The sequence below is a fragment of the Salvelinus namaycush genome, chromosome 6, assembly GCF_016432855.1.
Source record: "Salvelinus namaycush isolate Seneca chromosome 6, SaNama_1.0, whole genome shotgun sequence".
In the NCBI taxonomy this organism is placed as follows: Eukaryota; Metazoa; Chordata; class Actinopteri; order Salmoniformes; family Salmonidae; genus Salvelinus; species Salvelinus namaycush.
The window spans coordinates 35,060,134-35,074,840 of record NC_052312.1 but is presented as its reverse complement, the minus strand read 5'-3'; positions in this window follow the sequence as shown (position 1 = coordinate 35,074,840).

Here is a 14,707-nt window from a genome sequence, read left to right as displayed (position 1 = left end):
CTCCACTATAAATTTACAAGATAAAAGGGGACAGCAACACCAGGGAATGTGTGGGTCTGTTTTTTGGTTTTGCTATCCTTCTGGGGGCCAGAAGTCCTCACAAGGAATATTAAAACAAGGACAATTTGGACAAGTGGGGACATTTCGCCGGTCCCCACAATGAAAAATGGTTAGGTTTACGGTTCCAATTAGGGTTAGGGTAAGAATTAAGGTTAGGGGTTAAGGTCAGGAAAAATAGGATTTTGAATGGGAATCAATTGTTTGATCCCCACAAGAATAGTAAAACAAATGTGTGTGTGTGTGTGTGTGTGTGTGTGTGTGTGTGTGTGTGTGTGTGTGTGTGTGTGTGTGTGGTGATGAGCCGAGGGTTGTGGTGTTCATGCAGGTCTGGCTCACTCTGTAGAAGGGATTTAGTCTGCTGAGTGCTGAGGGCCTGGACTGTATTACAAAACACGACATGGTACCATAACACACACACACACCATACACTGTTAAGTCAGTTCATGTTTTTAAGTCTCTGTAACCTTTCATTTTTCGGCTTCTTTCTCTCTACTCACGTCGTCGATGTTGTCACGAATCACATTCAATAGGCCTTGTGTGTGTCAAATAAAAACGTGAACTTGGCAAGCTTTTTAAAAAGAGAAAATAAACACTCAGTTGCAATGTGCACACACACACACACACACACACACACACACACACACACACACACACACACACACACACACACACACACACGACTCCCTGAGGGAACAATCTGGGATCACAATGGCTTGTTTTACATCTTAACGATTTCTCTAAAACGTCCGCCAGCCTCGAACAATCAGCACAGTTGCCATTGATCCCAGGGCGAGCTGCATGAATAGGGCTGGAGCGTACCAGCTCACACACACAGTCTGAGTCTCCACTTCAGCCTGCGGTGCCACGGAACCAGAGTACAAACCCAAACTAAACAAGCTAAAGTCCATGTGCTGCTTTATCGCTCCACTTTCACTTTTGTTATTCTCCACAGGAGAAAGGAGAGAGCATTATCTTGAGAGGCAGAAACAAAACAAGCCCAAATCCCTTGCTTGGCTAGCTGACAGCCGTAATACCACTCTATAAAGCTCAGGAGGGAGGAGGAGGGGAATAAAAAGAGAGAAGGAGGGATGGAGGGATGGAGGGAGAACATACAGACCTTTGAACACGGCCCATCCATCTCTTGCAGAAAGAGCCCAGGCGTTCGGCAGAAACGCCCAATTCTTTAAAGGACTTAAAGGACATGTCAAATAAATGACCAAGCCAGAGAACGAGGGAACGAGCAAACGAGTGCTAACGGTCCCCGCGGCAATCCCTCCACTGTAAACTGGACGATAAATCCCAACCACAGCGCCGAGGGGACCGGGCAGGAGTTACGGCCCCAATGAACACCAAGCGTTACGCCAACGTTCACACTCATAAAGCAGAGTGTTGCTTGAACGTTAGACATTTAAAAACGGGAGATGAACGGCTCCCCTGGCACACAGCACAGCCATGACACCTGCAGTATATCCATCCCTAGACACCCCAGGCTGGAAGCACAAACCCACTAACACACTCTGTGTAAAAGGCTTGTTAGTGTGTGTGTGTGTGTGTGTGTGTGTGTGTGTGTGTGTGTGTGTGTGTGTGTGAGTGAGTGAGTGAGTGAGTGAGTGAGTGAGTGAGTGAGTGAGTGAGTGAGTGAGTGAGTGAGTGAGTGAGTGAGTGAGTGAGTGAGTGAGTGAGTGAGTGAGTGAGAGAGAGAGAGAGAGAGAGAGAGAGAGAGAGAGAGAGAGAGAGAGAGAGAGAGAGAGAGAGAGGGAGAGAGAGAGAGAGAGAGAGAGAGACAATTCCTCTTTGTTGTGTGTTTGTTCGAGGTCTATAGGGATGAGGCACAATAACCCTTTTGAACCATTCACCCTGCCCATCACAGCCCCCACTGCCAACACGCCCCATTACACAGCCATTCTCAGTCATACGGCTCTATGAATGCTTATAAAGCTTCATAATCTGTTATAAGATACATACTGCATGACCGTGTAGGTATTTGGTCTCTGTGTGTTGGTGATGGCTGTGAGAAAGTGACTCTGTTCAGTTTAAAGGAATGAGCTTCTCTCCCCTTCAACCCTGCAGCCCTGGCTGACAAGGTGTTATTGCAGTCAGTGTGTGAGTGAACCTGAAACAGCAGGAGTGTGTCCCGGGGCACAGCTTAAGTCATTGAGTGGATCAACTCCTGCCATAGCCTCTCCTTCTCTCCCTCCTTCCCTCCTCTCCCCACCCCCTCTCTCTCCCTCTCAATTTGAGCCAATTGTCTGCCTTAATGGCTTAACTATTGCTTCCATCACTCCAGTCTCCTTTGCAGCACAGGGCCGTGACTGAGGGGTGATCTACAGTCTTAGCCAAGGTGTGTGTGTGTGTGTGTGTGTGTGTGTGTGTGTGTGTGTGTGTGTGTGTGTGTGTGTGTGTGTGTGTGTGTGTGTGTGTGTGTGTGTGTGAATTCCTTGGCAGGGAACATTATGAGACCTTCCCCCTCTCCATAAAGTAGAGCAGCTGATTGATCCGGTGTGTGTGTGTGTGTTCTGTGTGCCTCCGTCTCAATTGCACTATGGGTTTAAACACAAGAGAGAAAGTTCAACTTTCCCTGCAGTACCAGACAGTGGCAGGAAGATAGCTGAGCTGGCTCTGAACCAGTGAAGCATCGATAAGAGAGACTCTAACATGAATACTATTCACACCTCAGATCTGCACCATTAGGGATAGAGATCAGTATGTTATTGGCTGCTGGTAGCATATACAAAGCTACAATTCGATAGGAGGATGTGTTTACCAAAAACAGTGCTGTCTTGAGTACTTTTTTTCAGCTGAAAAGGCCATCGATAACATTAGACAACAATATTACATACAGGGAGAGGAGGTTTCTGACCTGGCTGGGAAAAACCTAGGCTCTAGTTCCTAGGTATTCCTAGTGAATCCTGTACACAGTAGGAGGGACTCTGTCTCAGTCACATCAATGCAGGGAGGAGTGTGGCAGACGCCCATGGGAGAGATAGAAACAGGCAGAGGGAGAAAGAGAGAGAAAGAGACGGAGCGAGAGATGGATGCAGGTGAGTGGGGCTAGCAGTAAGCACAGCTTTGAGCACAGCATGGCCTCTCGGATTCGCTGACACAAACACTGTCGTTTGGGATGGATGAGTTTTGGGGAAAGTTGCTCTGGTACACCCTGCTGTTCTTTCCCTCTGTTTTCATTTCCACTTGAACACACACACACACACACACACACACACACACACACACACACACACACACACACACACACCTCTCCAACACACGCACCTCCATTCCACTCCTAGACATCAATGGAGTTGTCCCATGGCCCCTCAGACACTAGTTATTGGAACATGCTTGGAGGTGGTGTAACCGTCACACATGGGGAACTAATCTGGTAGACAACAAGAGTGAGAAACATCAGTTTCAGCTCAGACCAAATGACAATGACTACAATGACTTCAACAGCGACTACAACAATGACTACAACAATGACTACAACAATGTCTACAACAACGACTTCAACAATGACTACAACAATGACTACAACAACAACAACAACAACAACAACTACAACAATGACTACAACAACTACTACACCAACTACAACAATGACTACAACAACAACTACAACAACTACAACAATGACTACAACAATGACTACAACAGTGACTACAACAACAACTACAACAATGACTACAACAGTGACTACAACAGTGACTACAACAACAACTACAACAATGACTACAACAACAACTACAACAACTACAACAATGACTACAACAATGACTACAACAGTGACTACAACAACAACTACAACAATGACTACAACAGTGACTACAACAACAACTACAACAATGACTACAACAGTGACTACAACAGTGACTACAACAACAACTACAACAACAACTACAACGACTACTACTACAGCTATAAAACTCCTATCGCTACTACTGTACCACTAGGCCAAATGACTGCCGATATACCCTAGAGTAGACCAGACCTATCAATATACCCTAGAGTAGACCAGACTCTATCAATATACCCTAGAGTAGACCAGACTTATCAATATACCCTAGAGTAGACCAGACTTATCAATATACCCTAGAGTAGACCAGACTTATCAATATACCCTAGAGTAGACCAGACTTATCAATATACCCTAGAGTAGACCAGACTTATCAATATACCCTAGAGTAGACCAGACTTATCAATATACCCTAGAGTAGACCAGACTTATCGATATACCCTAGAGTAGACCAGACTTATCAATATACCCTAGAGTAGACCAGACTTATCAATATACCCTAGAGTAGACCAGACTCTATCAATATACCCTAGAGTAGATCAGACTTATCAATATACCCTAGAGTAGACCAGACTTATCAATATACCCTAGAGTAGACCAGACTTATCGATATACCCTAGAGTAGACCAGACTTATCGATATACCCTAGAGTAGACCAGACTTATCAATATACCCTAGAGTAGACCAGACTTATCGATATACCCTAGAGTAGACCAGACTTATCAATATACCCTAGAGTAGACCAGACTCATCGATATACCCTAGAGTAGACCAGACTTATCGATATACCCTAGAGTAGACCAGACTTATCGATATACCCTAGAGTAGACCAGACTTATCAAGGGCCATGGAAATGGCCACCTATCTCCTTTGTTGACAGGTATGGGAATGTTTGAATTAGTGTGCTTAGTTTAGGCTAATAAGTAGACCCTGATACAACAATAAAACAAGTCAATAAAGCATCTTATATAATGGGAACAAGCTTTCAGGAGCTGCGGTTGAACAGTGAATTCTGTGGTGCATTCTGGTCTATTGAGGCATTGCAATACAATGAGGATCACCTCCCACGACTGGTGTGCAGGAAGAAAAGACACAGGCAAGAGAGAAACATCATGGGAATGCACAGACAGAGTTCTCATTATCACGTGCACTCTCTCTCTGTGTGTGTGTGTGTGTGTGTGTGTGTGTGTGTGTGTGTGTGTGTGTGTGTGTGTGTGTGTGTGTGTGTGTGTGTGTGTGTGTGTGTGTGTGTGTGGGGGGGGGGTATGTCCTCAGTATTGCTCATCGCTGTCGCCCACACACAGCCTGTATACTTCAGACTGAACAGCCTGGAGAAATCACCAACCTGAGAAACAGATTCACTCAAACAGCAGTTCAGCATAACAGAACTGTCATAATTCCCTTCATGAGTACATCTCAATAGGTTTCAAACTGCTTCATAGTCTCTCTCATTACTTCCTGTCCCACTGCTCTGAATGATTTCTATATGAATGATGCTTTAATTAAGCACATTCAAACTTTTGACGGCTTGTTTTTTAAAGCCTAAATGTGTGTGTATGTCAGGAGAGGGGGGGGGGGGGGGGGGTTGAATCCCCATACACAGCTATTAGTCCAGGCCTGCAATCCTCAGAAGGGTAGAAGAATTAGGGAGGTCTAAACCACAGAGCCAGGATTGGCCAAATCCCAGCAACACCAAAGTGACTCTGTAATGTCTAACATCCTCCTCCTCCTTTTCCTCCATCCCCCCTGGAATCGAACCAGGGTGTCTGTAGTTACGCCTCTAGCACCGCTGCGCCACTCAGGAGCCCACATGGGGATAGTGTGTTGATATCCCTAATATTCAATGAACATGAGCATAAATATTTTATTTTATATATATATATATATATATATATATATATATATTAAATATTTTCAGATTTAAGTTGATTCAAACCCACAAAAACTGCAGTTTTGGTGCCTTTACTACAGCCGTGGTGCCTTTACCAAGATTAGAAAGTATTCTGAAGAATTAGAAACCGCTGTAGTCTCTCCAAGACGTTTGGAGTGGATAGGTAGTCAATGATGCAGAGAGAGAAGAAGAAGACCAGGGCTGAGAGATATCTGGGATAGAAGACCAGGGCTGAGAGATATCTGGGATAGAAGACCAGGGCTGAGAGATATCTGGGATAGAAGACCAGGGCTGAGAGATATCTGGGATAAAAGACCAGGGCTGAGAGATATTTGGGATAGAAGACCAGGGCTGAGAGATATCTGGGATAGAAGACCAGGGCTGAGAGATATCTGGGATAAAAGACCAGGGCTGAGAGATATTTGGGATAGAAGACCAGGGCTGAGAGATATCTGGGATAGAAGACCAGGGCTGAGAGATATCTGGGATATAAGACCAGGGTTGAGAGATATCTGGGATAGAAGACCAGGGCTGAGAGATATCTGGGATAAAAGACCAGGGCTGAGAGATATCTGGGATAGAAGATCAGGGCTGAGAGATATCTGGGATAGAAGATCAGAGTTGAGGGATATCTGGGATAGAAGATCAGGGCTGAGCGATATCTGGGATAGAAGATCAGGGTTGAGGGGTATCTGGGATAGAAGATCAGGGTTGAGGGGTATCTGGGATAGAAGATCAGGGTTGAGGGCTATCTGGGATAGAAAATCAGGGTTGAGGGGTATCTGGGATAGAAGACCTACAAGTAGAGGACAAAAATGCAAACAAATGAGGGACAAGAAGACGACTATTGGGCGACTACTCATGCACTTCTGGGTGGGGGCGTTGTCATTTTGTTGGTTTTTGTTATATAACCAAGCAAAAACACACCTGATTTAACTAATCATGTTTTGATTGAAGTGTATGATTAGTTGAATCAGGTGTGTATATTGATCTCTGTGGATATGATTGGACCCCCAGTTTGTACGTTTTTAACATTTGGAAATGAAATCAAATAGATGATTTAAGAGGTGGGTTTATTTGGAGAACCTGTGGGTTTAAAGGGTACATTTCGTACCCATTAAGCCCAGCCCGGACTTTTCAGATATAAACAAATATTGTAAGTAAAGTCATAAAACTTCATGAGAGATTCATATTTCATTTTATCTCCACTTTCCTTCCAGAATTAAGGGCAGTGTATGTTAGAAATGTCTGACCGTATATTTTGGTGGGTTTAATATGTACACTTGCACTAACTCTCTCATCATCAACTCCCATTCCCGTCCATCCAATCTCTCACATGGTTGAGAGATGAGCGGCCCTGTGTGTGTGTGTCTTGTAATTAGCGTGTGTGTGTGTGTGTGGGGGGGGAGGGCAATGGGCTGTGATTGCCTGGCGTAGCTGGCCAGTGCTCTGCCAAAACTCATCATCCGACTCAACGACGGCAAAAACGTCACATTTGGCTAATGCTGCTCCACACACCGGGCCAAGGAACCAGGACAGACAGAGATCAGAGAGACAGTAGAACTACCACTACTAGCCCTGATGAAGTATTTAGGGGTTGGATGGAGGGTTGCAGGGTAGTGGTTCATTCACACTCCATCCCAAGGTCAGGGTGCCTTTGTGTGTTTGATGAAGCCTGATGGGGAGCGGTCTATAATAGTGGTATTACTGGGAACAGGAGAGTAGGCGGGGGACAGAACAACACTTAACACCTTGACTGCTGTATGGCTTGCTTCAACAAGAACCCCCGTGCACTTTCCTACACCTTGGTCGTGACTCCTGAACTATGGAGAGGTGGGGAGGTGAACACAGACAAAGAGGAGGAGGACAAAGGGAGCGAGACGAGATAAAAGAGAAGGATAGAGCTGAGAGAGAAGGGAGGGAGAGAGAGATACAGAATAATAGATTATCAGGCATGTGTTGCCAAGGATCTAAGGAGTGTAAGCCGCAGAGAGAAGACGACTGTTGGGATCCAGTTTACAAACTGTATTGACTGAACATGATGACTTGCATTCTTTTGGTTCAGTATCCCTCACAACGCAATTATGTCCCGTTGTCAACAATGCTTTGGGGAGTTTAGACTCCGAGTACTGCGTGCTGCTACTAAGGTTCTCTCTGAACCAGAGAAAGATGGATAAAGTGGCTATCGTCGTTATTAACATTGGCAAAGCAGGTTTCTTCTCTTGTCATGCCAATACAGCCTGTGGAATTGAGAATGGCCCATGTTTCTCACGGTGTTAGACTAAAGGGGAATTGACACATACAGCAAGGGCGGGCGGACACACACGAGCACACACATACAGACACGCGCCCACACCTCCCTCCCCCGGCTGTCCCTGCGGTTGTGTAAATGTGTTGTTCTGTGAGACAGCTGCAGGTGGTCCTGTGTGGAGGACAGGCAAAAACCTTGGCTGGCACTTTAATACACCACCATTACTGATAACACCACCTCCACAGACACACCGAGAGAAGAGAGAGAGAAGAGGACAGATAGGGGGGTAGAGAGAGGGTAAAATTGAAGCAAGAGATGGTAGAGAGAAAGAGAGAGGGCTAAAGGTGGGCAGAGAACAGGAGTGAAACAGACAGCAGGAAGGAAGGAAGCCATTTGTTGGTCAGTCAGTCTAAGAGGGTAACAGAGTGTTGAGACACAGTGTTTACCTCTCTGCTTTTAACCTCCCCTGCAGAGCACACAGACAGGGCCAGAGGAGAAACTACACCCAACACAAATAGAAATGCAACATGTAAAGTGTTTCATGAGCTGAAATAAAAAATTCCAGAGAAATGTTCCAGGAACAAAAAGCTTATTTCTCTCTAATGTTGTGCAAAAATTTGTTTACATCCCTTTCAGTGAGCATTTCTCCTTTGCCAAGATAATCCATCCACCTGACAGCTGTGGCATATCAAGACGCTGATTAAACAGCATGATCGTTACACAGGTGCACCTTGTGCTGGGGACAATAAAAGGCCACTCTAAAATGTGCAGTTTTGTCACACAACACAATGCCACAGATGTCTCAAGTTTTGAGGGAGTGTGCAATTGGCCTGCTGACTGGAGGAATGTCCACCAGAGCTGTTGCCAGATAATTGCATAATTTCTCGACCATAAGCTGCCTCCAACATCGTTTTAGAAAATTTGGCAGTACGTCAAACCGGCCTCACAACCCCAGACCCCATGTAAGCCAGCCCAGGACCTCCACACCCGGCTTCTTCACCTGTGGCATCGTCCCGGGGGGGGGGGGGGGGGGGGTGAGTATTTCTGTGTTGTGAAAAACTCTTTCTGATTGGCCATCCATGGCTGCATCCCTGCCCAGTCATGTGATATCCATAGATTAGGGCCTAATGATTTTATTTCAATTGAATGATTTCCTTACATTAACTGTAACTCAGTCTCTAACACATTTTTCTTTATATTTTTGTTCAGTACACATCAAAATGACTACAGACCAGAGTACAAAACATTAAGAACACCTTCCTAATATTGAGTTGAACCCCCTTTTCCCTCAGAACAGCCTCAATTAGTCGGGGCATGGACTCTACAAGGTCTCGAAAGCGTTCCACAGGGAGGCTGGCCCATGTTGACTCCAATACTTTCCACAGTTGTGTCAAGTAGGCTGGATGTCCTTTGGGTGGTGGACCATTCTTGATACACACGGGAAACTGTTGAGCGTGAAAAACCCAGCAGCGTTGAAGTTCTTGACACAAACTGGTGCTCCTGGGACCTACTACCATACCCTGTTCAAAGGCACTTAAATATTTTGTCTTGCCCATTCACCCTCTGAATGGCACACATACACAATCCATGTCTCAATTGTCTCAAGGCTTAAAAATCCTTCTTTATGTCCCACCCTCATCTGGTTCACCTGTTCTTGTGATTGTCTCCACCCCCTCCAGGTGTCACTTATTATCCCCGGTGTATATATCCCTGTGTTTCCTGTCTCTTTGTGCCAGTTCGTCTTGTTTGCCAAGTCAACCAGCGGTTTTCCTTGCTCCTATTTTTCCCCAGTCTCTTTTTGTTTCTAGTCCTCCTGGTTTCGAACCTTGCCTGTCCTGACTACCAGCCTGCCTTACCACTCTGCCTGTCCTGACTACCAGCCTGCCTGACCACTCTGCCTGTCCTGACTACCAGCCTGCCTGACCACTCTGCCTGTCCTGACTACCAGCCTGCCTGACCACTCTGCCTGTCCTGACTACCACTCTGCCTGTCCTGACTACCAGCCTGCCTGACCACTCTGCCTGTCCTGACTACCAGCCTGCCTGACCACTCTGCCTGTCCTGACTACCAGCCTGCCTAGCCCTTTGTACTGTTTTGGACTCTGACCTGGTTTATGAACTCTGGCCTGTCCCCGACCTGCCTTTGCCTACTCCCTTTGTTATAATAAATATCGGAGCTCTATCATCTGCCTCCTGTGTCTGCATTTGGGTCTCTGCCCTTATACATTAACCGGTCTCCTCCCCTTCATCTACACTGATTGAAGTGGATTTAACAAGTGACATCAATAAGGGATCAAAGCTTTCACCTGGATTCACCTGGTCAGTCTGTCGTGGGCTCCCGAGTTGCGCAGCGGTCTAAGGCACTGACATCTCGGTGCTAGAGGCGTCACCACAGACACTGTGGTTCGAATCCAGGCTGTATCACAACGGGCCGTGATTGGGAGTCCCACAGTGCGGCGCACAACTGGCCCAGTGTCGTCTGGGGTTCGGCCGGGGTTCGGCCGGGGTTCGGCCGGGGTAGGCCACCATTGTAAGTACGACTTTGTTCTTAACTGGCTTGCCTCGTTAAATAAAGGTTGAAAAAATAAAAAAGAGCAGGTGTTCCTAATGGTTTGTAGACTCAGTGTATATTTTATGTCTCTGGTTAGATACTGTATTTCAGAGGGAGCTGAAGGGTATTTGAGCTCTGGAGCTCTGTCTCCCTCTACATTAAAAACACACACAAGACAGCACTGACCTAACCAGTGTAACATTTTGTCCACGTGAACAGAGCACACCACACACACCCAGTCTAATTCTCCAGTGTCTTGTCACAGAATGTGTTCAGGCCCTGTTCCAACATTTCTCAGCCATGAATCATTTTATAGGTGGATTAACTTGTACTTTAAACCACATCACTGTGCAGCTGTGCTGTTCCCTCTCTTTCTCCCTCTCCCCTTCTTCTTCCTCCTCATCCTCTCTCTTCGTGTTTCATTCCCTCAGAGTTCCATCAACATCTAGACCACAGTCACTTCCACATTGTTTCAATGGATTTCCAGAAGCAGTGTTTTAGAAAACCCCAAACAACAGTCGTGGTGACAGAGAGGTTGGGAAGGCAGGAGCGTCGAGATGATAGACCAGTCTCCGTTCCCGCACGGTGCCGCGAACGCCAGGGAAACTCCCATCCCATGCCTGGGAACACCAGAACATGAGCGGGACCTAACCCCCGTCATTCCCTTATTATCTCTATAATGGCGCTGGGGCGGAGCTGAGACGGTGATGCCATTAGCGGATATTAGGGCGGGGTGCACGTTTTCATTAGGCTTTATGGGCTGGAAAAACTTTGTCATGCATACCAATTAGCACTGAGGAACAGATGTCACAATGTATATGCCACTGCCTACCTGTTATCTGGTTCTCTCCTCTCTTCCCTACATCCTCCTCTCCTGTTATCTGGTTCTCTCCTCTCTTCCCTACATCCCCCTCTCCTCTCCTATCACATCTCCTCCCATCCCAGGTCATGACCTACAGAGAAACCGCCCGGGAACGGGCTGCTCTAAACTCTCTCTGAGGAGAGGACCATATGCTGACTGTAAGCTGGGGGGTGTGTGTGTGTGTGTGTGTGTGTGTGTGTGTGTTAGAACAGGGAGTATTTCTATGTGAGGTCTATAGAGCTGAAAGATGGTTTCTCAGCCTTTAACTATATTTTAACCTTGACTGTATGAATGAGGTGGTACTATTCAACCATCTTCTTCTGTCAGACAGTAGATGCACACAGTGGAGAAGCAATTACACATCAGAAAACCAATTCAGTCCTTCCCTCTCTTGTCCGCTTCCATCTGTCTCACTTTCTATAGACATGTAGAGGAGGAGATTGATAGACACAGAGGAGGACACTGATAGACAGGGTGAATAGGGTTGTGTGTGAACCTTGTTTGTGAACTGTGTGTCTGCGTGGGAGGGTACAGGTGTGCGTCTCCCCATTGAGCGCTCTATGCTAGCGAGCGCTGTAGCGCCGACGTTTAGCCACGGCTCAGTGGGTTTGAATGGCGACGCGCTAACACACTAGCGTAGCAATCCCAAAGCCCATTGATCTGTCTCTCACTCAAATAACAGAGAGAGGAGAGGAGCTCTGAGTCTCTAGGACTACTAGGATGCATGAGTGAGACGCACAGAGTGAAACACACAGGGGTGTACATGGGGGTAAATACACTGAGGTAAATAGAGTGTATAGGAATAACTATACTAGGTTAACTGCCTTAGACAAGGGGGTTATGCTCAGAGTTGCCCCTAAGCACAGATTTAGGATCAGTTTATACCACCCCAAGTTCTAACCGTAATCATTCGGTGATTAAAACCGAAACTGACCTTAGATCAGCACTTAGGGTTAACGCATGCTTTGCGTGTGTACCAGGCTACTGTGATACAGTGTGACTGGTGGGTGTATATTTAGAGTCATGTTGTTCCATTTTAAACCCATTATGTGTACCTTTGGGACCAGGGGGATTTGACAACAACAGCTGCTGACCCTAACGACAGAGAGAACCACACACACACACACACACACACACACACACACACACACACACACACACACACACACACACACACACACACACACACACACACACACACACACACACACACACACACACACACACACACACACACACACACACACAACTAGCGGCTCCACTCTTCACTTTCTCCTTTTCCCTCTCTCTCCATCTCTCTGTCTCCTCTCTCCATCTCCTCTCTCTCTGTCTCCTCTCACCATCTCCTCTCTCTCCTCTCTGCAGTGGAAGAGGCGCCACAAAGATCTTTGTGTTCAGGATGAGGGTAGAATGCTGAGAAGGTAGTACCTCACATCTGCCTCCCACTTCAAGACTCCATCCCCATGTGTGTGTGTGTTTCTACACTCCAGACTTGGAATTATCCCCAGGCATAACCAAAAACACACTTCAGAATGTTTGAGTGCTTTCCAAACTCATTAATCGACTAGCACAAAATCAACCGGGGCGTATTAAATAGCAACTTCAATGTGAAGGCTGAAGCATGCCGGAATGGAGCCCTGGTGTGCGTGTCTCCCCACTCCTACAAGGCTTGGTTCTGGAGGTAATTAGTGGATTCGTGGTCTAATTAATGGCCTATGAATAGCTGATCTGGGCTCAGTGCTTCAAGGTTAGACACCTGTACAGCAGTATTGATGGAAGCCAAGCTGCTTCTCAGGGTTTATTCAATTACACACTTAAAGTAAATACAGTATTGGCAGCCGGCAGACTCACATCTGTGAATCTGGAGAGAGGGAGGAGAGGGAGGGAAGGAGAGGAGGGAGGCTGTTCTTGGGGAAAGAGAAAGAGGGAGGGAAGGAGAGGAGGGAGGCTGTTCTTGGAGAAAGAGGGAGGGAAGGAGAGGAGGGAGGCTGTTCTTGGAGAAAGAGAAAGCGAGAGCATGCAATCAGGCAGTTGGAGGAAAAGCGAGCAAGCTGGAGAAGATGTGTGAGAGTCCAACGATGATGATGTCAGAGCAATTAGGGAACACGCACCAATCACTGGGGAACCAATGACCTATGAGACAAAGAACATTCTACAGAGTCAATTATTCAATCATACAGGCACCTGGCAACAGGGAGAGCAAGAAGAAAGAAAGAAAGAACAAAAGAATAAAGGGAGGGATAGATGGAGAGAGACTTGAAACAGATGATGTGGGGCCCAGACTATGAGAAGGGGTGTGTGTGTGTGTGTGTGAATGTACAGGAGTGTGTGAGCCCACCAACAAATCAATAAACAGGATCCACGGTGGTTTGTTAAGAGTAATTGGCATGGATTTTAAAAAGGGAGGTTTACATAACTAGTCCGCTTGTATAAAGCCTATTTCTCCCAGCGAACAGGCGTCCCTCTATCAGACACTTCATATTGATATTACACTGCTGTACTGTATGTGCTGAAGATAAATTAGCCCATTAAAACCATTTCAATAATGACAGCATGATAAAGTATTATGGAGAAACTAGCAAGCAGATGATATTATCTGAAGGTTCCCACTGGGCACAGACGTCAATTCAACGTCTATTCCACGTTGGTTCAACGTAATTTCATTGAAATGAAGTGGAAACAACGTTGATTCAGCCAGTGTGTGCCCAGTGGGTTGTAACGTTAAAGACAACTCCATCTTCTCTGACAGCTCTGCATTTAGTCTACCCGTGAGCTAGGTGTGATGGCATGGGGGAACTGACATGTGAGCGAGTGGCTGTGTGTAAATGAGTGAGTGGGTGGTGCTCTCACAGTCAAATTAAACTGGGGCCCTGGGTGTGGAACAAAGGAGTGCATCGCTATTGGAGAGACAGACAGACAGACAGACAGACAGACAGACAGACAGACAGACAGACAGACAGACAGACAGACAGACAGACAGACAGACAGACAGACAGACAGACAGACAGACAGACAGACAGACAGACAGACAGACAGACAGACAGACAGACAGACAGACAGACAGACAGACAGACAGAGAGAGAGAGAGAGAGAGAGAGAGAGAGAGAGAGAGAGAGAGAGAGAGAGAGATCACATATATCTGGAGTTTAACCTCAGGGAATACAGGACTCCTGTAGAAAATCAGTTCACATCTCACAGAAAGAAGGAGAGCGGGAGGGACGGAGAGAGCGAGGAGGGGGAGGGAGAAAGACAAGACAGTGAGCGAGGATAAGAAAAAGAGAAGCGGGACAGAGAGAAGGGAAG